The sequence below is a fragment of the Microplitis mediator genome, chromosome 10 (genome assembly GCF_029852145.1).
Source record: "Microplitis mediator isolate UGA2020A chromosome 10, iyMicMedi2.1, whole genome shotgun sequence".
Lineage (NCBI taxonomy): Eukaryota > Metazoa > Arthropoda > Insecta > Hymenoptera > Braconidae > Microplitis > Microplitis mediator.
In genome coordinates, this window is record NC_079978.1 from 20,854,581 (window position 1) to 20,876,370 (window position 21,790).

At 33.7% G+C, this 21,790-nt stretch overlaps 1 protein-coding gene across 1 annotated transcript in view; it reads left to right on the forward strand.

Moving 5' to 3' along the window:
- LOC130676397 (uncharacterized) overlaps positions 1–21,790 on the forward strand; it is a 51,122-nt gene that overhangs the window by 7,895 nt on the left and 21,437 nt on the right. The window lies entirely within an intron of this gene.

Sequence of the window (21,790 nt, forward strand, 5' to 3'; positions counted from 1 at the left end):
ATTTTCAAAATTTTTGCTGGTCTTTCAATACCTCTATGGGCAACAATAAATTTTTTTGAATAATCCGACTGTCTGACTTTTCTCAGAAATTTTATGCCCTTTAATTTGGTGGCCTTAAAAAGTCTCTACGACGATTTGGTGCCGAGTTATCATTGATCAAAGCAAAAAAGTCCATTTTGGCTTTGATAATCAATAACTCCGGATGTATTGGTCGTACAGAGAATAAAAGCAGGGTTTAGAAAACTGGAAAACATTCTCTATAAGGCAAAATTAGTGGCATTTGATAAAAAAATTTGTTTTAAAGCGATATTGTTTAGTAAAAAACAGGTCAAAATTCACAAATTTAAGGATATTCGGAAATCTTGCTATAACTTTGGATATAAAGGATGAACAAAATTGAAAAAAAAAAAAAAATTTGAAAAAAATTTTTTTTTTTTCAAAATTTTTTTTCTCAAAAATTTTTTTTTTTCAAAATTTTTTTTTTTGTTGTATCTGAAATGATTTATCATTGTCAAAAAAAAATTCCTAAAATTTTTTTTACCGCTGTAACTGCATCTGCTTCAAATGTCAACTTAACAAACATACCCTTTGGATAACTCTAATGCCGGCAGGAAAAAAAATTTTAGGAATTTTTTTTGACAATGATAAATCATATCAGATACAACAAAAAAAAAATTTTTTTTAAAAAAAAATTTTTTTTTTTTAAATTTTGAAAAAAAAAATTTTTTTTCAAAATTTTTTTTTTTTCAATTTTTTTCGATAATCGATCTTTTTGATCGAAGCAATGAAGATTATCGGTGAAAAAAACCATTTTCAAATCGAAAAAATGAACAAAAACCGAGAAACTACCAATTATGGTGATTTTTGACAAAATCGATAAATTTAAAGATTCGGGGCACTAAGAAAGAAAAATTGCAGCGATTTGAAATTTTCAGGGTTTTTTCAGGACACTTTGAGGTTGAAAAAAAGTCGAAGATATCCTTTGTTCATCCTTGATATCCAAAGTTATAGCAAGATTTCCGAATATCCTTAAATTTGTGAATTTTGACCTGTTTTTTACTAAACAATATCGCTTTAAAACAAATTTTTTTATCAAATGCCACTAATTTTGCCTTATAGAGAATGTTTTCCAGTTTTCCAAACCCTGCTTTTATTCTCTGTACGACCAATACATCCGGAGTTATTGATTATCAAAGCCAAAATGGACTTTTTTGCTTTGATCAATGATAACTCGGCGCCAAATCGTCGTAGAGACTTTTTAAGGCCACCAAATTAAAGGGCATAAAATATCCGAGAAAAGTCAGACAGTCGGATTATTCAAAAAAATTTATTGTCGCCCATAGAGGTATTGAAAGACCAGCAAAAATTTTGAAAATTTTTTTTTCGTTGGTTTTCTTATGATTACTCCGGAATCGTACATGATAAAAAATTTTGAGGTCTAGATCTGAAAACTAGAAACTTGAGGCTACAGTTTGCTTTTTTTAGATTTTTTATACGACCATTTTTCACCGAGTTACAGCATGTTGAAAATCACCTAAAAATTTCGGATTTTTTTTCTATCCCTTAATTTCTGTGACCAGTGTATATTGATCTTAGAAATCTCAATAATCATTACGTTTATATTGATGTTTTACATGGTATTTGAGAAGTTTAAGTTTTCTAATGCAGAGAAAAGGTTTTTTTCATTTTCAAAAAATTTTTATGTCTCTTCATATATGTTCATATTTGAACATATCTGATCTTACATAAGCTGAACATTATGTAAAAAAATTTTGTTTTATCATATATGTTCATACCTGACCATATCTTATTTTATATGCATTAAACGTCGGGTAAAACATGTTCATGATCTTATATGGACTGAATATCGAGTAAAAGTACTTTATGTTATATCACATATGATCATACATGACCATATATAATCTTATATGATTTGTGTAAGCTAGAAGAAATTTCTTTGCCTACATATATGGTCATATATGAACATGTTTACTCATATATAAACATATATGATTCATATATGATCTTATATGGTTATATCTAATTATATATAGCCAGATATGAACTTTTTGCCCGGATTCCAATCAAATTAACTTGTAAAAATGATATTGTTAAGTATCTTTGCTCAAATAAAATTTAAACTACACTGATAGAAGGATTTCTTAGTATCTAAGAAACCATTTCTTAAACATCATTTCTTTGTATTTAACAAATATTTCTTACTCTTTAAGAAATGGGTTCTTAATAGTTAAGAAATCATGCCTTAAGAAATGATTTCTTAACTATTAAGAAATCATTTCTTAAATAGTAAAAAATATTTGTTAAATACAAAAAAATGATGTTTAAGAAATGATTTCTTAAATACTAATAAATATTTTTTAAATGCTAAGAAATCCTTCTATCAGTGTAATTGTCGTTAGGACTTTCCAGACTCTCCGGAACAACCCAGTTCTACATTTCTCTCCGATATATATATATATATATCTTGATATTTCTTGATTTGTCAGTTACAAAATTCAAAAGTAAAAATGTTAAATCGAAAAAATATATCAATTTATTAAGCTCAATTAATCGGAAACGGCTTGTCTGACGAAAATTTTCAATCAGACCTTTTTTGTAGGGAATTTAATTTTACATAAGAAAAAGTGGAAATGAATTTTTTTTACTCGAATGTTTTAGCAGTTCTGACGTAAAACATCAAATTATGAATTAAAATTAAAAATTGCGATGATAGACCTCTTAAAATTAATTTTAAGGGCTCAAACTTTCATGAAATTTTTTTTTTGTCATCCTGAATAATATTTTCGATATAGCTATGAAAAAAAAAAATAGTTAATTTTTTTGGCCCAGTCTAATATATATATATATATATATATATATATATATATATATATATATATATATATATATATATATATATATTAGGGTGCTTCGTTTGAACCGACTATTTTTTTTTTCGCTCCTATCCCGAAATTTTGTTGGAAGTACGCCAAAAAAAATTCCCTGAGAGTTTGAGCCCTTAAAATTAATATTACGAAGTGTCTATTGGCACCATACACGGATCAGTTCCGTATACGGTATAAAATCCACGGTAATATATACAGATACAAATGTCAAATTTTTCATATCCGTAGATAAAATCAACGGAAGAAAGAAAATTTCCATCTGGTGTGAAAAATTTCCGTGTCATTAAAACTATCCCTAGATCAATCCGTGAATAACTAAATTAACCACTGCTTGATGTTCTGAATAAAGAAATCAAAGTGCAGATATTCCTTTCAAATATTTAATGAAAAAAATCTATAAAAAACAAAATATGTTAAAATATAAAAAAAAAATATTTTTTATATAAAAAATATATAAATATATATATAAAATATGTATAAAAAATATATTTTAAATATCTAACTTTTGGCCGATTTTCGTATATATATTTTAGATATTTTAAATGGTATTTAAATATATTAAAAATATATCTTGGAGAACAAAAAACATATAAAAAATATATTTTTTTTCTAAACTTGATATATTTTTGTCCTAAGTTATTAGTTTAAATAAAATTATTTTTTTTATATATTTGAAATATATTTTTTTTATGTTTTTATACATATATTTTTTATATGTTCTAAGATATATTTTTAATATATTTAAAATACATTTAAAATATGGGTCATTCCATCTCAATTCAACGACATTGCGACGGTGAACCTTTTCGATTTTTTTGATTTTTTAATATGTTTTCATACATGTAGAAAGAAGTCTTGAGCTAAATTTGTAGCTCTTTATCTCCAGAAGTTATAATTTTTGCTTAAAAAGGATATAACTTTGACTATAGTTATGATAATCTCACGTCATGGGGGGTCATTTTGTCGGATTTTTAACGCTCTTTCTGAAAAAAAATTCAAAATCAGAAACATAAAATTTTGTAATGCTTTTTTAGCTATTTTTAGTTAAAAAATTAGTTTTTCGTTCAATGGGACACTTTTAATTGTTTTCAAAAAAATTTCAAAAACTCTATGTTGAAAAACAAAATTTTTGAGCCATAACCCAAGATGGGCATCAAATAACTTCTAGTAAGAAAAATTAAAAAACAATTGTTATTCTGTAATTTTAATTTATTTTTTTTCTAAAATCACATAATTTCTCGAAATAGTCTCAAAATGTTATCTCAAACTAATATCAGATAAGTACTACCAATAATATCGTAGTAGATTTGAGAGTAATAAATGTGAATAATATGATGTACATCATACGTACGTACGGTTGATATATTTAAATTTAAATTTAAAAAGATACAATAAATTACAAAAAAAGTACTTAAATTATACATTTTCGTGTGAAATATTATATTTTCCACTGAGAATACTCAGAAAAAAGTATTGTTGTGTATTGTGAGACTATCTGAAAATATTCTGTGATCTGATAAGAAAAATCAATCAAAGTAACTTAAAAAAAAATTGGTTTCTAATTTATTTTACTAGAAGTTATTTGATGCCTATCTTGGGTTATGACTCGAAAATTTTGTTTTTCAACATAGAATTTCAGGAATTTTTTTGAAACAAATTAAGTGTCCCATTGTACGAAAAACTGATTTTTTAACTAAAAATGGCTAAAAAAACCTTACAAAATTTTTTGTTTCTGATTTTGAATTATTTTTCAGAAAGAGCGTTAAAAATCAAACAAAATGACCCCCCATGACGTGAGATATTATCACAACTATAGTCAAAGTTATATCCTTTTTAAGCAAAAATTATAACTTCTGGAGATAAAGAGCTAAAAATTTAGCTCAAGACTTCTTTCTACATGTATGAAAACATATTAAAAAATCAACAAAATCGAAAAGGTTCACCGTCGCAATGTCGTTGAATTGAGATGGAATGACCCATATTTTAAATGTATTTTAAATATATTAAAAATATATCTTAGAACATATAAAAAATATATGTATAAAAACATAAAAAAAATAATTTTATTTAAACTAATAACTTAGGACAAAAATATATAAAGTTTAGAAAAAAAATATATTTTTTATATGTTTTTTGTTCTCCAAGATATATTTTTAATATATTTAAATACCATTTAAAATATCTAAAATATATATACGAAAATCGGCTAAAAGTTGGCTATTTGAAATATATTTTTTATACATATTTTATATATGGGTCATTCCACCAAATAAAATTATTTTTACGGGGCGACCCTCGTCGATTTGGTTCAAACTTTGTAGAGTCGTTCTATATATTAAAAAAAAAATTCTCTGAAAATTTGAGTCTTTTATATGCAGCTGTTTCAAAGTTATGATTTTTTGAATTTTTTAAAAATTTTTGTTTTCAACTTTTTCATTAATTTTTTTAAAGGAAAAAATTTTTTTTTAAAAATGAGCACATAACAGTTTTTCGTAGGAAAAATTCTCAGCTTTCCAATAAAAATATCTATTTTTCATTTTATGTTACAAAAGACCTTTTAAAATTCGATTAAAGACGAAAAAACGATTTTTATGACTGTGCGGCGCTTGATACATCTAATTTGATATTTTTTTCTGAAAGCTGAGACTTTTTCTCACAAAATATGTGATTTTCACGATGTGCATATTTTTTGTTTGAACAAAATTAAATAAAATATAAACTATAAATTTATAGTTAAACAGAAACCATAAATACTATTTATTATGCACACAAATTTTTATAAAACTTGATTACAAAGTCAGAACTGTCATTAACGCAGATGACATCAATAGTCTGAAATCACTATTGAACAAAACACAAGAATCAAAGTTCAAATTACTAATTCCTAGACTTGAACCATTGATGCTGGTATCATGAAAAATAGTTTTATAATTTTTGTTTTCAGAGCTTTACTGCAGATACATACCCGAAAACATATCCTCACACCGCAAAATTTATACATCCGGGCTATTCAAAATTTTGCCAGCGTTGATTTCACTGTTATAACCATCCCTTATTAAAAGAAACGACTTAAAACGGTTGGAAAAAAAATTTTAAATACTTTTTAAGGCTTTTGAATACTTTGAATACTTTTGAATCACCCTTTTTATGGGCATTTAACGTTACAAACCGTTTCGAATCGTTTGATTTAATCAGGGAATGATGACTTTTTTTAGAAAATAAATGTTTTGAACGTACAATACTTTGAGTCATAAACGGTGAAAGAAACACAAGCAGTGCACCCTATCTCACTTATTGTTGATAGCTTAGGATATATATATGGTAAAAATGTATCAACATCCTCAAAAAAAATAAGAATTAACGTTTTTTAATCATAGAGAGTTTATATTTTATTTAATTTTGTTCAAACAAAAAATATGCACATCGTGAAAATCACATATTTTGTGAGAAAAAGTCTCAGCTTTCAGAAAAAAATATCAAATTAGATGTATCAAGCGCCGCACAGTCATAAAAATCGTTTTTTCGTCTTTAATCGAATTTTAAAAGGTCTTTTGTAACATAAAATGAAAAATAGATATTTTTATTGGAAAGCTGAGAATTTTTCCTACGAAAAACTGTTATGTGCTCATTTTTAAAAAAAAATTTTTTCCTTTAAAAAAATTAATGAAAAAGTTGAAAACAAAAATTTTTAAAAAATTCAAAAAATCATAACTTTGAAACAGCTGCATATAAAAGACTCAAATTTTCAGAGAATTTTTTTTTTAATATATAGAACGACTCTACAAAGTTTGAACCAAATCGACGAGGGTCGCCCCGTAAAAATAATTTTATTTGGTGGAATGACCCATATATATTTATATATTTTTTATATGAAGAATATATTTTTGTCATATTTTAACATATTTTGTTTTTTATAGATTTTTTTCATTAAATATTTGAGAGGAATATCTGCACTTTGATTTCTTTATTCAGAACATCAAGCAGTGGTTAATTTAGTTATTCACGGATTGATCTAGGGATAGTTTTAAAGACACGGAAATTTTTCACACTAGATGGAAATTTTCTTTCTTCCGTTGATTTCATCTACGGATATGAAAAATTTGACATTTGTATCTGTATATATTTCCGTGGATTTTATACCGTATACGGAACTGATCCGTGTATGGTGCCAATAGACACTTCGTTTTGGGTTCTCAAAAATCATAAATAAATTTCTATTGTTAATTGACGATGTTAAGGTTGTCGATCTTCTAATTTAGGGTCGGATTTAACGTCTCTAGAGTTATCGACGCGTATTCGGCCGTCTCGACTGTTCCACTGACCCAAACATCCAAAAATTCGAAAATTACTTGGATTTTCGGGTTCTTCAAAGTCATAAATAAATTTCTATTGTTAAGTGACGATGTTAAGGTTGTCGATATTTTAATTTAGGGTCCAGATTAACGTCTCCAGAGTAATCGACGCGTATAGGGCCGTCTCGACTCTTCCACTGACCCAAACATCCAAAAATTCGAAAATTACTTGGATTTTCGGGTTCTTAAAAGTCATAAATAAATTTCTATTGTTAAGTGACGATGTTAAGGTTGTCGATCTTTTAATTTAGGGTCAGATTTAACGTCTGTAGAGTTATCGACGCGTATGGGGCCGTCTCGACTGTTCCACTGACCCAAACATCCAAAAATTCGAAAATTACTTGGATTTTCGGGTTCTTAAAAGTCATAAATAAATTTCTATTGTTAAGTGACGATGTTAAGGTTGTCGATCTTTTAATTTAGGGTCAGATTCAACGTCTCTAGAGTTATCGACGCGTATAGGGCCGTCTCGACTGTTCCACGGACCAAAACATCCAAGAATACGGTAATAATATGGGTTTTTGGGTTCTCAAAAGTCATAAATAAATTTCTATTGTTAAGTGACGATGATAAGGTGGTCGATCTTTTGAATTAGGGTCCGATTTAACGTCTCTAAAGTTATCGACGCGTATAGGGCCGTCTCGACTGTTCCACTGACCCAAACATCCAAAAATTCGAAAATTACTTGGATTTTTGGGTTCTCAAAAGTCATTTATAAATTTCTATTGTTAAGTGACGATGGTAAGGTGGTCGATCTTTTGAATTAGGGTCCGATTTAACGTCTCTAGAGTTATCGACGCGTATAGGGCCGTCTCGACTGTTCCACTGACCCAAACATCCAAAAATTCGAAAATTACTTGGATTTTCGGGTTCTTAAAAGTCATAAATAAATTTCTATTGTTAAGTGACGATGTTAAGGTTGTCGATCTTTTAATTTAGGGTCAGATTTAACGTCTGTAGAGTTATCGACGCGTATGGGGCCATCTCGACTGTTCCACTGACCCAAACATCCAAAAATTCGAAAATTACTTGGATTTTCGGGTTCTTAAAAGTCATAAATAAATTTCTATTGTTAAGTGACGATGTTAAGGTTGTCGATCTTTTAATTTAGGGTCAGATTCAACGTCTCTAGAGTTATCGACGCGTATAGGGCCGTCTCGACTGTTCCACGGACCAAAACATCCAAGAATACGGTAATAATATGGGTTTTTGGGTTCTCAAAAGTCATAAATAAATTTCTATTGTTAAGTGACGATGATAAGGTGGTCGATCTTTTGAATTAGGGTCCGATTTAACGTCTCTAAAGTTATCGACGCGTATAGGGCCGTCTCGACTGTTCCACTGACCCAAACATCCAAAAATTCGAAAATTACTTGGATTTTTGGGTTCTCAAAAGTCATTTATAAATTTCTATTGTTAAGTGACGATGGTAAGGTGGTCGATCTTTTGAATTAGGGTCCGATTTAACGTCTCTAGAGTTATCGACGCGTATAGGGCCGTCTCGACTGTTCCACTGACCCAAACATCCAAAAATTCGAAAATTACTTGGATTTTCGGGTTCTTAAAAGTCATAAATAAATTTCTATTGTTAAGTGACGATGTTAAGGTTGTCGATCTTTTAATTTAGGGTCAGATTTAACGTCTGTAGAGTTATCGACGCGTATGGGGCCGTCTCGACTGTTCCACTGACCCAAACATCCAAAAATTCGAAAATTACTTGGATTTTCGGGTTCTTAAAAGTCATAAATAAATTTCTATTGTTAAGTGACGATGTTAAGGTTGTCGATATTTTAACATAGGGTCCAGATTAACGTCTCTAGAAGTATCGACGCGTATAGGGCCGTCTCGACTGTTCCACTGACCCAAACATCCAAAAATCCGAAAATTACTTGGATTTTTGGGTTCTCAAAAGTCATTTATAAATTTCTATTGTTAAGTGACGATGGTGAGGTTATCGATCTTTTAATTTAGGGTCAGATTTAACGTCTGTAGAGTTATCGACGCGTATGGGGCCGTCTCGACTGTTCCACTGACCCAAACATCCAAAAATTCGAAAATTACTTGGATTTTCGGGTTCTTAAAAGTCATAAATAAATTTCTATTGTTAAGTGACGATGTTAAGGTTCTCGATCTTCTAATTTAGGGTCAGATTTAACGTCTCTAGAGTTATCGACGCGTATAGGGCCGTCTCGACTGTTCAACGGACCAAAATTCAAGAATACGGTAATAATATGGGTTTTTGGGTTCTCAAAAGTCATAAATAAATTTCTATTGTTAAGTGACGATGATAAGGTGGTTGATCTTTTGAATTAGGGTCCGATTTAACGTCTCTAAAGTTATCGACGCGTATAGGGCCGTCTCGACTGTTCCACTGACCCAAACATCCAAAAATTCGAAAATTACTTGGATTTTTGGGTTCTCAAAAGTCATTTATAAATTTCTGTTGTTAAGTGACGATGGTAAGGTGGTCGATCTTTTGAATTAGGGTCCGATTTAACGTCTCTAGAGTTATCGACGCGTATAGGGCCGTCTCGACTGTTCCACTGACCCAAACATCCAAAAATTCGAAAATTACTTGGATTTTCGGGTTCTTAAAAGTCATAAATAAATTTCTATTGTTAAGTGACGATGTTAAGGTTCTCGATCTTTTAATTTAGGGTCAGATTTAACGTCTCTAGAGTTATCGACGCGTATAGGGCCGTCTCGACTGTTCAACGGACCAAAATTCAAGAATACGGTAATAATATGGGTTTTTGGGTTCTCAAAAGTCATAAATAAATTTCTATTGTTAAGTGACGATGATAAGGTGGTCGATCTTTTGAATTAGGGTTCGATTTAACGTCTCTAGAGTTATCGACGCGTATAGGGCCGTCTCGACTGTTCCACTGACCCAAACATCCAAAAATTCGAAAATTACTTGGATTTTCGGGTTCTTAAAAGTCATAAATAAATTTCTATTGTTAAGTGACGATGTTAAGGTTGTCGATCTTTTAATTTAGGGTCAGATTTAACGTCTGTAGAGTTATCGACGCGTATGGGGCCGTCTCGACTGTTCCACTGACCCAAACATCCAAAAATTCGAAAATTACTTGGATTTTCGGGTTCTTAAAAGTCATAAATAAATTTCTATTGTTAAGTGACGATGTTAAGGTTGTCGATCTTTTAATTTAGGGTCAGATTTAACGTCTGTAGAGTTATCGACGCGTATGGGGCCGTCTCGACTGTTCCACTGACCCAAACATCCAAAAATTCGAAAATTACTTGGATTTTCGGGTTCTTAAAAGTCATAAATAAATTTCTATTGTTAAGTGACGATGTTAAGGTTGTTGATCTTTTAATTTAGGGTCAGATTTGACGTCTCTAGAGTTATCGACGCGTATAGGGCCATCTCGACTGTTCCACTGACCCAAACATCCAAAAATTCGAAAATTACTTGGATTTTCGGGTTCTTAAAAGTCATAAATAAATTTCTATTGTTAAGTGACGATGTTAAGGTTGTCGATCTTTTAATTTAGGGTCAGATTTGACGTCTCTAGAGTTATCGACGCGTATAGGGCCATCTCGACTGTTCCACTGACCCAAACATCCAAAAATTCGAAAATTACTTGGATTTTCGGGTTCTTAAAAGTCATAAATAAATTTCTATTGTTAAGTGACGATGTTAAGGTTGTCGATCTTTTAATTTAGGGTCAGATTTGACGTCTCTAGAGTTATCGACGCGTATAGGGCCATCTCGACTGTTCCACTGACCCAAACATCCAAAAATTCGAAAATTACTTGGATTTTCGGGTTCTTAAAAGTCATAAATAAATTTCTATTGTTAAGTGACGATGTTAAGGTTGTCGATCTTTTAATTTAGGGTCAGATTTAACGTCTGTAGAGTTATCGACGCGTATGGGGCCGTCTCGACTGTTCCACTGACCCAAACATCCAAAAATTCGAAAATTACTTGGATTTTCGGGTTCTTAAAAGTCATAAATAAATTTCTATTGTTAAGTGACGATGTTAAGGTTGTCGATCTTTTAATTTAGGGTCAGATTCAACGTCTCTAGAGTTATCGACGCGTATAGGGCCGTCTCGACTGTTCCACGGACCAAAACATCCAAGAATACGGTAATAATATGGGTTTTTGGGTTCTCAAAAGTCATAAATAAATTTCTATTGTTAAGTGACGATGATAAGGTGGTCGATCTTTTGAATTAGGGTCCGATTTAACGTCTCTAAAGTTATCGACGCGTATAGGGCCGTCTCGACTGTTCCACTGACCCAAACATCCAAAAATTCGAAAATTACTTGGATTTTTGGGTTCTCAAAAGTCATTTATAAATTTCTATTGTTAAGTGACGATGGTAAGGTGGTCGATCTTTTGAATTAGGGTCCGATTTAACGTCTCTAGAGTTATCGACGCGTATAGGGCCGTCTCGACTGTTCCACTGACCCAAACATCCAAAAATTCGAAAATTACTTGGATTTTCGGGTTCTTAAAAGTCATAAATAAATTTCTATTGTTAAGTGACGATGTTAAGGTTGTCGATCTTTTAATTTAGGGTCAGATTTAACGTCTGTAGAGTTATCGACGCGTATGGGGCCGTCTCGACTGTTCCACTGACCCAAACATCCAAAAATTCGAAAATTACTTGGATTTTCGGGTTCTTAAAAGTCATAAATAAATTTCTATTGTTAAGTGACGATGTTAAGGTTGTCGATCTTTTAATTTAGGGTCAGATTCAACGTCTCTAGAGTTATCGACGCGTATAGGGCCGTCTCGACTGTTCCACGGACCAAAACATCCAAGAATACGGTAATAATATGGGTTTTTGGGTTCTCAAAAGTCATAAATAAATTTCTATTGTTAAGTGACGATGATAAGGTGGTCGATCTTTTGAATTAGGGTCCGATTTAACGTCTCTAAAGTTATCGACGCGTATAGGGCCGTCTCGACTGTTCCACTGACCCAAACATCCAAAAATTCGAAAATTACTTGGATTTTTGGGTTCTCAAAAGTCATTTATAAATTTCTATTGTTAAGTGACGATGGTAAGGTGGTCGATCTTTTGAATTAGGGTCCGATTTAACGTCTCTAGAGTTATCGACGCGTATAGGGCCGTCTCGACTGTTCCACTGACCCAAACATCCAAAAATTCGAAAATTACTTGGATTTTCGGGTTCTTAAAAGTCATAAATAAATTTCTATTGTTAAGTGACGATGTTAAGGTTGTCGATCTTTTAATTTAGGGTCAGATTTAACGTCTGTAGAGTTATCGACGCGTATGGGGCCGTCTCGACTGTTCCACTGACCCAAACATCCAAAAATTCGAAAATTACTTGGATTTTCGGGTTCTTAAAAGTCATAAATAAATTTCTATTGTTAAGTGACGATGTTAAGGTTGTCGATCTTTTAATTTAGGGTCAGATTCAACGTCTCTAGAGTTATCGACGCGTATAGGGCCGTCTCGACTGTTCCACGGACCAAAACATCCAAGAATACGGTAATAATATGGGTTTTTGGGTTCTCAAAAGTCATAAATAAATTTCTATTGTTAAGTGACGATGATAAGGTGGTCGATCTTTTGAATTAGGGTCCGATTTAACGTCTCTAAAGTTATCGACGCGTATAGGGCCGTCTCGACTGTTCCACTGACCCAAACATCCAAAAATTCGAAAATTACTTGGATTTTTGGGTTCTCAAAAGTCATTTATAAATTTCTATTGTTAAGTGACGATGGTAAGGTGGTCGATCTTTTGAATTAGGGTCCGATTTAACGTCTCTAGAGTTATCGACGCGTATAGGGCCGTCTCGACTGTTCCACTGACCCAAACATCCAAAAATTCGAAAATTACTTGGATTTTCGGGTTCTTAAAAGTCATAAATAAATTTCTATTGTTAAGTGACGATGTTAAGGTTGTCGATCTTTTAATTTAGGGTCAGATTTAACGTCTGTAGAGTTATCGACGCGTATGGGGCCGTCTCGACTGTTCCACTGACCCAAACATCCAAAAATCCGAAAATTACTTGGATTTTTGGGTTCTCAAAAGTCATTTATAAATTTCTATTGTTAAGTGACGATGGTGAGGTTATCGATCTTTTAATTTAGGGTCAGATTTAACGTCTGTAGAGTTATCGACGCGTATGGGGCCGTCTCGACTGTTCCACTGACCCAAACATCCAAAAATTCGAAAATTACTTGGATTTTCGGGTTCTTAAAAGTCATAAATAAATTTCTATTGTTAAGTGACGATGTTAAGGTTCTCGATCTTCTAATTTAGGGTCAGATTTAACGTCTCTAGAGTTATCGACGCGTATAGGGCCGTCTCGACTGTTCAACGGACCAAAATTCAAGAATACGGTAATAATATGGGTTTTTGGGTTCTCAAAAGTCATAAATAAATTTCTATTGTTAAGTGACGATGATAAGGTGGTTGATCTTTTGAATTAGGGTCCGATTTAACGTCTCTAAAGTTATCGACGCGTATAGGGCCGTCTCGACTGTTCCACTGACCCAAACATCCAAAAATTCGAAAATTACTTGGATTTTTAGGTTCTCAAAAGTCATTTATAAATTTCTGTTGTTAAGTGACGATGGTAAGGTGGTCGATCTTTTGAATTAGGGTCCGATTTAACGTCTCTAGAGTTATCGACGCGTATAGGGCCGTCTCGACTGTTCCACTGACCCAAACATCCAAAAATTCGAAAATTACTTGGATTTTCGGGTTCTTAAAAGTCATAAATCAATTTCTATTGTTAAGTGACGATGTTAAGGTTCTCGATCTTTTAATTTAGGGTCAGATTTAACGTCTCTAGAGTTATCGACGCGTATAGGGCCGTCTCGACTGTTCAACGGACCAAAATTCAAAAATACGGTAATAATATGGGTTTTTGGGTTCTCAAAAGTCATAAATAAATTTCTATTGTTAAGTGACGATGATAAGGTGGTCGATCTTTTGAATTAGGGTTCGATTTAACGTCTCTAGAGTTATCGACGCGTATAGGGCCGTCTCGACTGTTCCACTGACCCAAACATCCAAAAATTCGAAAATTACTTGGATTTTCGGGTTCTTAAAAGTCATAAATAAATTTCTATTGTTAAGTGACGATGTTAAGGTTGTCGATCTTTTAATTTAGGGTCAGATTCAACGTCTCTAGAGTTATCGACGCGTATAGGGCCGTCTCGACTGTTCCACGGACCAAAACATCCAAGAATACGGTAATAATATGGGTTTTTGGGTTCTCAAAAGTCATAAATAAATTTCTATTGTTAAGTGACGATGATAAGGTGGTCGATCTTTTGAATTAGGGTCCGATTTAACGTCTCTAAAGTTATCGACGCGTATAGGGCCGTCTCGACTGTTCCACTGACCCAAACATCCAAAAATTCGAAAATTACTTGGATTTTTGGGTTCTCAAAAGTCATTTATAAATTTCTATTGTTAAGTGACGATGGTAAGGTGGTCGATCTTTTGAATTAGGGTCCGATTTAACGTCTCTAGAGTTATCGACGCGTATAGGGCCGTCTCGACTGTTCCACTGACCCAAACATCCAAAAATTCGAAAATTACTTGGATTTTCGGGTTCTTAAAAGTCATAAATAAATTTCTATTGTTAAGTGACGATGTTAAGGTTGTCGATCTTTTAATTTAGGGTCAGATTTAACGTCTGTAGAGTTATCGACGCGTATGGGGCCGTCTCGACTGTTCCACTGACCCAAACATCCAAAAATTCGAAAATTACTTGGATTTTCGGGTTCTTAAAAGTCATAAATAAATTTCTATTGTTAAGTGACGATGTTAAGGTTGTCGATATTTTAACATAGGGTCCAGATTAACGTCTCTAGAAGTATCGACGCGTATAGGGCCGTCTCGACTGTTCCACTGACCCAAACATCCAAAAATCCGAAAATTACTTGGATTTTTGGGTTCTCAAAAGTCATTTATAAATTTCTATTGTTAAGTGACGATGGTGAGGTTATCGATCTTTTAATTTAGGGTCAGATTTAACGTCTGTAGAGTTATCGACGCGTATGGGGCCGTCTCGACTGTTCCACTGACCCAAACATCCAAAAATTCGAAAATTACTTGGATTTTCGGGTTCTTAAAAGTCATAAATAAATTTCTATTGTTAAGTGACGATGTTAAGGTTCTCGATCTTCTAATTTAGGGTCAGATTTAACGTCTCTAGAGTTATCGACGCGTATAGGGCCGTCTCGACTGTTCAACGGACCAAAATTCAAGAATACGGTAATAATATGGGTTTTTGGGTTCTCAAAAGTCATAAATAAATTTCTATTGTTAAGTGACGATGATAAGGTGGTCGATCTTTTGAATTAGGGTTCGATTTAACGTCTCTAGAGTTATCGACGCGTATAGGGCCGTCTCGACTGTTCCACTGACCCAAACATCCAAAAATTCGAAAATTACTTGGATTTTCGGGTTCTTAAAAGTCATAAATAAATTTCTATTGTTAAGTGACGATGTTAAGGTTGTCGATCTTTTAATTTAGGGTCAGATTTAACGTCTGTAGAGTTATCGACGCGTATGGGGCCGTCTCGACTGTTCCACTGACCCAAACAATCAAAAATTCGAAAATTACTTGGATTTTCGGGTTCTTAAAAGTCATAAATAAATTTCTATTGTTAAGTGACGATGTTAAGGTTGTCGATCTTTTAATTTAGGGTCAGATTTAACGTCTGTAGAGTTATCGACGCGTATGGGGCCGTCTCGACTGTTCCACTGACCCAAACATCCAAAAATTCGAAAATTACTTGGATTTTCGGGTTCTTAAAAGTCATAAATAAATTTCTATTGTTAAGTGACGATGTTAAGGTTGTCGATCTTTTAATTTAGGGTCAGATTTGACGTCTCTAGAGTTATCGACGCGTATAGGGCCATCTCGACTGTTCCACTGACCCAAACATCCAAAAATTCGAAAATTACTTGGATTTTCGGGTTCTTAAAAGTCATAAATAAATTTCTATTGTTAAGTGACGATGTTAAGGTTGTCGATCTTTTAATTTAGGGTCAGATTTGACGTCTCTAGAGTTATCGACGCGTATAGGGCCATCTCGACTGTTCCACTGACCCAAACATCCAAAAATTCGAAAATTACTTGGATTTTCGGGTTCTTAAAAGTCATAAATAAATTTCTATTGTTAAGTGACGATGTTAAGGTTGTCGATCTTTTAATTTAGGGTCAGATTTAACGTCTGTAGAGTTATCGACGCGTATGGGGCCGTCTCGACTGTTCCACTGACCCAAACATCCAAAAATTCGAAAATTACTTGGATTTTCGGGTTCTTAAAAGTCATAAATAAATTTCTATTGTTAAGTGACGATGTTAAGGTTGTCGATCTTTTAATTTAGGGTCAGATTTGACGTCTCTAGAGTTATCGACGCGTATAGGGCCATCTCGACTGTTCCACTGACCCAAACATCCAAAAATTCGAAAATTACTTGGATTTTCGGGTTCTTAAAAGTCATAAATAAATTTCTATTGTTAAGTGACGATGTTAAGGTTGTCGATCTTTTAATTTAGGGTCAGATTTAACGTCTGTAGAGTTATCGACGCGTATGGGGCCGTCTCGACTGTTCCACTGACCCAAACATCCAAAAATTCGAAAATTACTTGGATTTTCGGGTTCTTAAAAGTCATAAATAAATTTCTATTGTTAAGTGACGATGTTAAGGTTGTCGATCTTTTAATTTAGGGTCAGATTCAACGTCTCTAGAGTTATCGACGCGTATAGGGCCGTCTCGACTGTTCCACGGACCAAAACATCCAAGAATACGGTAATAATATGGGTTTTTGGGTTCTCAAAAGTCATAAATAAATTTCTATTGTTAAGTGACGATGATAAGGTGGTCGATCTTTTGAATTAGGGTCCGATTTAACGTCTCTAAAGTTATCGACGCGTATAGGGCCGTCTCGACTGTTCCACTGACCCAAACATCCAAAAATTCGAAAATTACTTGGATTTTTGGGTTCTCAAAAGTCATTTATAAATTTCTATTGTTAAGTGACGATGGTAAGGTGGTCGATCTTTTGAATTAGGGTCCGATTTAACGTCTCTAGAGTTATCGACGCGTATAGGGCCGTCTCGACTGTTCCACTGACCCAAACATCCAAAAATTCGAAAATTACTTGGATTTTCGGGTTCTTAAAAGTCATAAATAAATTTCTATTGTTAAGTGACGATGTTAAGGTTGTCGATCTTTTAATTTAGGGTCAGATTTAACGTCTGTAGAGTTATCGACGCGTATGGGGCCGTCTCGACTGTTCCACTGACCCAAACATCCAAAAATTCGAAAATTACTTGGATTTTCGGGTTCTTAAAAGTCATAAATAAATTTCTATTGTTAAGTGACGATGTTAAGGTTGTCGATCTTTTAATTTAGGGTCAGATTCAACGTCTCTAGAGTTATCGACGCGTATAGGGCCGTCTCGACTGTTCCACGGACCAAAACATCCAAGAATACGGTAATAATATGGGTTTTTGGGTTCTCAAAAGTCATAAATAAATTTCTATTGTTAAGTGACGATGATAAGGTGGTCGATCTTTTGAATTAGGGTCCGATTTAACGTCTCTAAAGTTATCGACGCGTATAGGGCCGTCTCGACTGTTCCACTGACCCAAACATCCAAAAATTCGAAAATTACTTGGATTTTTGGGTTCTCAAAAGTCATTTATAAATTTCTATTGTTAAGTGACGATGGTAAGGTGGTCGATCTTTTGAATTAGGGTCCGATTTAACGTCTCTAGAGTTATCGACGCGTATAGGGCCGTCTCGACTGTTCCACTGACCCAAACATCCAAAAATTCGAAAATTACTTGGATTTTCGGGTTCTTAAAAGTCATAAATAAATTTCTATTGTTAAGTGACGATGTTAAGGTTGTCGATCTTTTAATTTAGGGTCAGATTTAACGTCTGTAGAGTTATCGACGCGTATGGGGCCGTCTCGACTGTTCCACTGACCCAAACATCCAAAAATTCGAAAATTACTTGGATTTTCGGGTTCTTAAAAGTCATAAATAAATTTCTATTGTTAAGTGACGATGTTAAGGTTGTCGATATTTTAACATAGGGTCCAGATTAACGTCTCTAGAAGTATCGACGCGTATAGGGCCGTCTCAACTGTTCCACTGACCCAAACATCCAAAAATCCGAAAATTACTTGGATTGTTGGGTTCTCAAAAGTCATTTATAAATTTCTATTGTTAAGTGACGATGGTGAGGTTATCGATCTTTTAATTTAGGGTCAGATTTAACGTCTGTAGAGTTATCGACGCGTATGGGGCCGTCTCGACTGTTCCACTGACCCAAACATCCAAAAATTCGAAATTACTTGGATTTTCGGGTTCTTAAACGTCATAAATAAATTTCTATTGTTAAGTGACGATGTTAAGGTTCTCGATCTTCTAATTTAGGGTCAGATTTAACGTCTCTAGAGTTATCGACGCGTATAGGGCCGTCTCGACTGTTCAACGGACCAAAATTCAAGAATACGGTAATAATATGGGTTTTTGGGTTCTCAAAAGTCATTTATAAATTTCTATTGTTAAGTGACGATGGTAAGGTGGTCGATCTTTTGAATTAGGGTCCGATTTAACGTCTCTAGAGTTATCGACGCGTATAGGGCCGTCTCGACTGTTCCACTGACCCAAACATCCAAAAATTCGAAAATTACTTGGATTTTCGGGTTCTTAAAAGTCATAAATAAATTTCTATTGTTAAGTGACGATGTTAAGGTTGTCGATCTTTTAATTTAGGGTCAGATTTAACGTCTGTAGAGTTATCGACGCGTATGGGGCCGTCTCGACTGTTCCACTGACCCAAACATCCAAAAATTCGAAAATTACTTGGATTTTCGGGTTCTTAAAAGTCATAAATAAATTTCTATTGTTAAGTGACGATGTTAAGGTTGTCGATCTTTTAATTTAGGGTCAGATTCAACGTCTCTAGAGTTATCGACGCGTATAGGGCCGTCTCGACTGTTCCACGGACCAAAACATCCAAGAATACGGTAATAATATGGGTTTTTGGGTTCTCAAAAGTCATAAATAAATTTCTATTGTTAAGTGACGATGATAAGGTGGTCGATCTTTTGAATTAGGGTCCGATTTAACGTCTCTAAAGTTATCGACGCGTATAGGGCCGTCTCGACTGTTCCACTGACCCAAACATCCAAAAATTCGAAAATTACTTGGATTTTTGGGTTCTCAAAAGTCATTTATAAATTTCTATTGTTAAGTGACGATGGTAAGGTGGTCGATCTTTTGAATTAGGGTCCGATTTAACGTCTCTAGAGTTATCGACGCGTATAGGGCCGTCTCGACTGTTCCACTGACCCAAACATCCAAAAATTCGAAAATTACTTGGATTTTCGGGTTCTTAAAAGTCATAAATAAATTTCTATTGTTAAGTGACGATGTTAAGGTTGTCGATCTTTTAATTTAGGGTCAGATTTAACGTCTGTAGAGTTATCGACGCGTATGGGGCCGTCTCGACTGTTCCACTGACCCAAACATCCAAAAATCCGAAAATTACTTGGATTTTTGGGTTCTCAAAAGTCATTTATAAATTTCTATTGTTAAGTGACGATGGTGAGGTTATCGATCTTTTAATTTAGGGTCAGATTTAACGTCTGTAGAGTTATCGACGCGTATGGGGCCGTCTCGACTGTTCCACTGACCCAAACATCCAAAAATTCGAAAATTACTTGGATTTTCGGGTTCTTAAAAGTCATAAATAAATTTCTATTGTTAAGTGACGATGTTAAGGTTCTCGATCTTCTAATTTAGGGTCAGATTTAACGTCTCTAGAGTTATCGACGCGTATAGGGCCGTCTCGACTGTTCAACGGACCAAAATTCAAGAATACGGTAATAATATGGGTTTTTGGGTTCTCAAAAGTCATAAATAAATTTCTATTGTTAAGTGACGATGATAAGGTGGTTGATCTTTTGAATTAGGGTCCGATTTAACGTCTCTAAAGTTATCGACGCGTATAGGGCCGTCTCGACTGTTCCACTGACCCAAACATCCAAAGATTCGAAAATTACTTGGATTTTTAGGTTCTCAAAAGTCATTTATAAATTTCTGTTGTTAAGTGACGATGGTAAGGTGGTCGATCTTTTGAATTAGGGTCCGATTTAACGTCTCTAGAGTTATCGACGCGTATAGGGCCGTCTCGACTGTTCCACTGACCCAAACATCCAAAAATTCGAAAATTACTTGGATTTTCGGGTTCTTAAAAGTCATAAATCAATTTCTATTGTTAAGTGACGATGTTAAGGTTCTCGATCTTTTAATTTAGGGTCAGATTTAACGTCTCTAGAGTTATCGACGCGTATAGGGCCGTCTCGACTGTTCAACGGACCAAAATTCAAGAATACGGTAATAATATGGGTTTTTGGGTTCTCAAAAGTCATAAATAAATTTCTATTGTTAAGTGACGATGATAAGGTGGTCGATCTTTTGAATTAGGGTTCGATTTAACGTCTCTAGAGTTATCGACGCGTATAGGGCCGTCTCGACTGTTCCACTGACCCAAACATCCAAAAATTCGAAAATTACTTGGATTTTCGGGTTCTTAAAAGTCATAAATAAATTTCTATTGTTAAGTGACGATGTTAAGGTTGTCGATCTTTTAATTTAGGGTCAGATTTAACGTCTGTAGAGTTATCGACGCGTATGGGGCCGTCTCGACTGTTCCACTGACCCAAACATCCAAAAATTCGAAAATTACTTGGATTTTCGGGTTCTTAAAAGTCATAAATAAATTTCTATTGTTAAGTGACGATGTTAAGGTTGTCGATCTTTTAATTTAGGGTCAGATTTAACGTCTGTAGAGTTATCGACGCGTATGGGGCCGTCTCGACTGTTCCACTGACCCAAACATCCAAAAATTCGAAAATTATTTGGATTTTCGGGTTCTTAAAAGTCATAAATAAATTTCTATTGTTAAGTGACGATGTTAAGGTTGTCGATCTTTTAATTTAGGGTCAGATTTGACGTCTCTAGAGTTATCGACGCGTATAGGGCCATCTCGACTGTTCCACTGACCCAAACATCCAAAAATTCGAAATTACTTGGATTTTCGGGTTCTTAAAAGTCATAAATAAATTTCTATTGTTAAGTGACGATGTTAAGGTTGTCGATCTTTTAATTTAGGGTCAGATTTAACGTCTGTAGAGTAATCGACGCGTATGGGGCCGTCTCGACTGTTCCACTGACCCAAACATCCAAAAATTCGAAAATTATTTGGATTTTCGGGTTCTTAAAAGTCATAAATAAATTTCTATTGTTAAGTGACGATGATAAGGTGGTCGATCTTTTCATTCAGGGTCCGATTTATCGTCTCTAAAGTTATCGACGCGTATAGGACCGTCTCGACTGTTCCACTGACCCAAACATCCAAAAATTCGAAAATTATTTGGATTTTCGGGTTCTTAAAAGTCATAAATAAATTTCTTTTGTTAAGTGACGATGTTAAGGTGGTCGATCTTTTAATTTAGGGTCAGATTTAACGTCTCTAAAG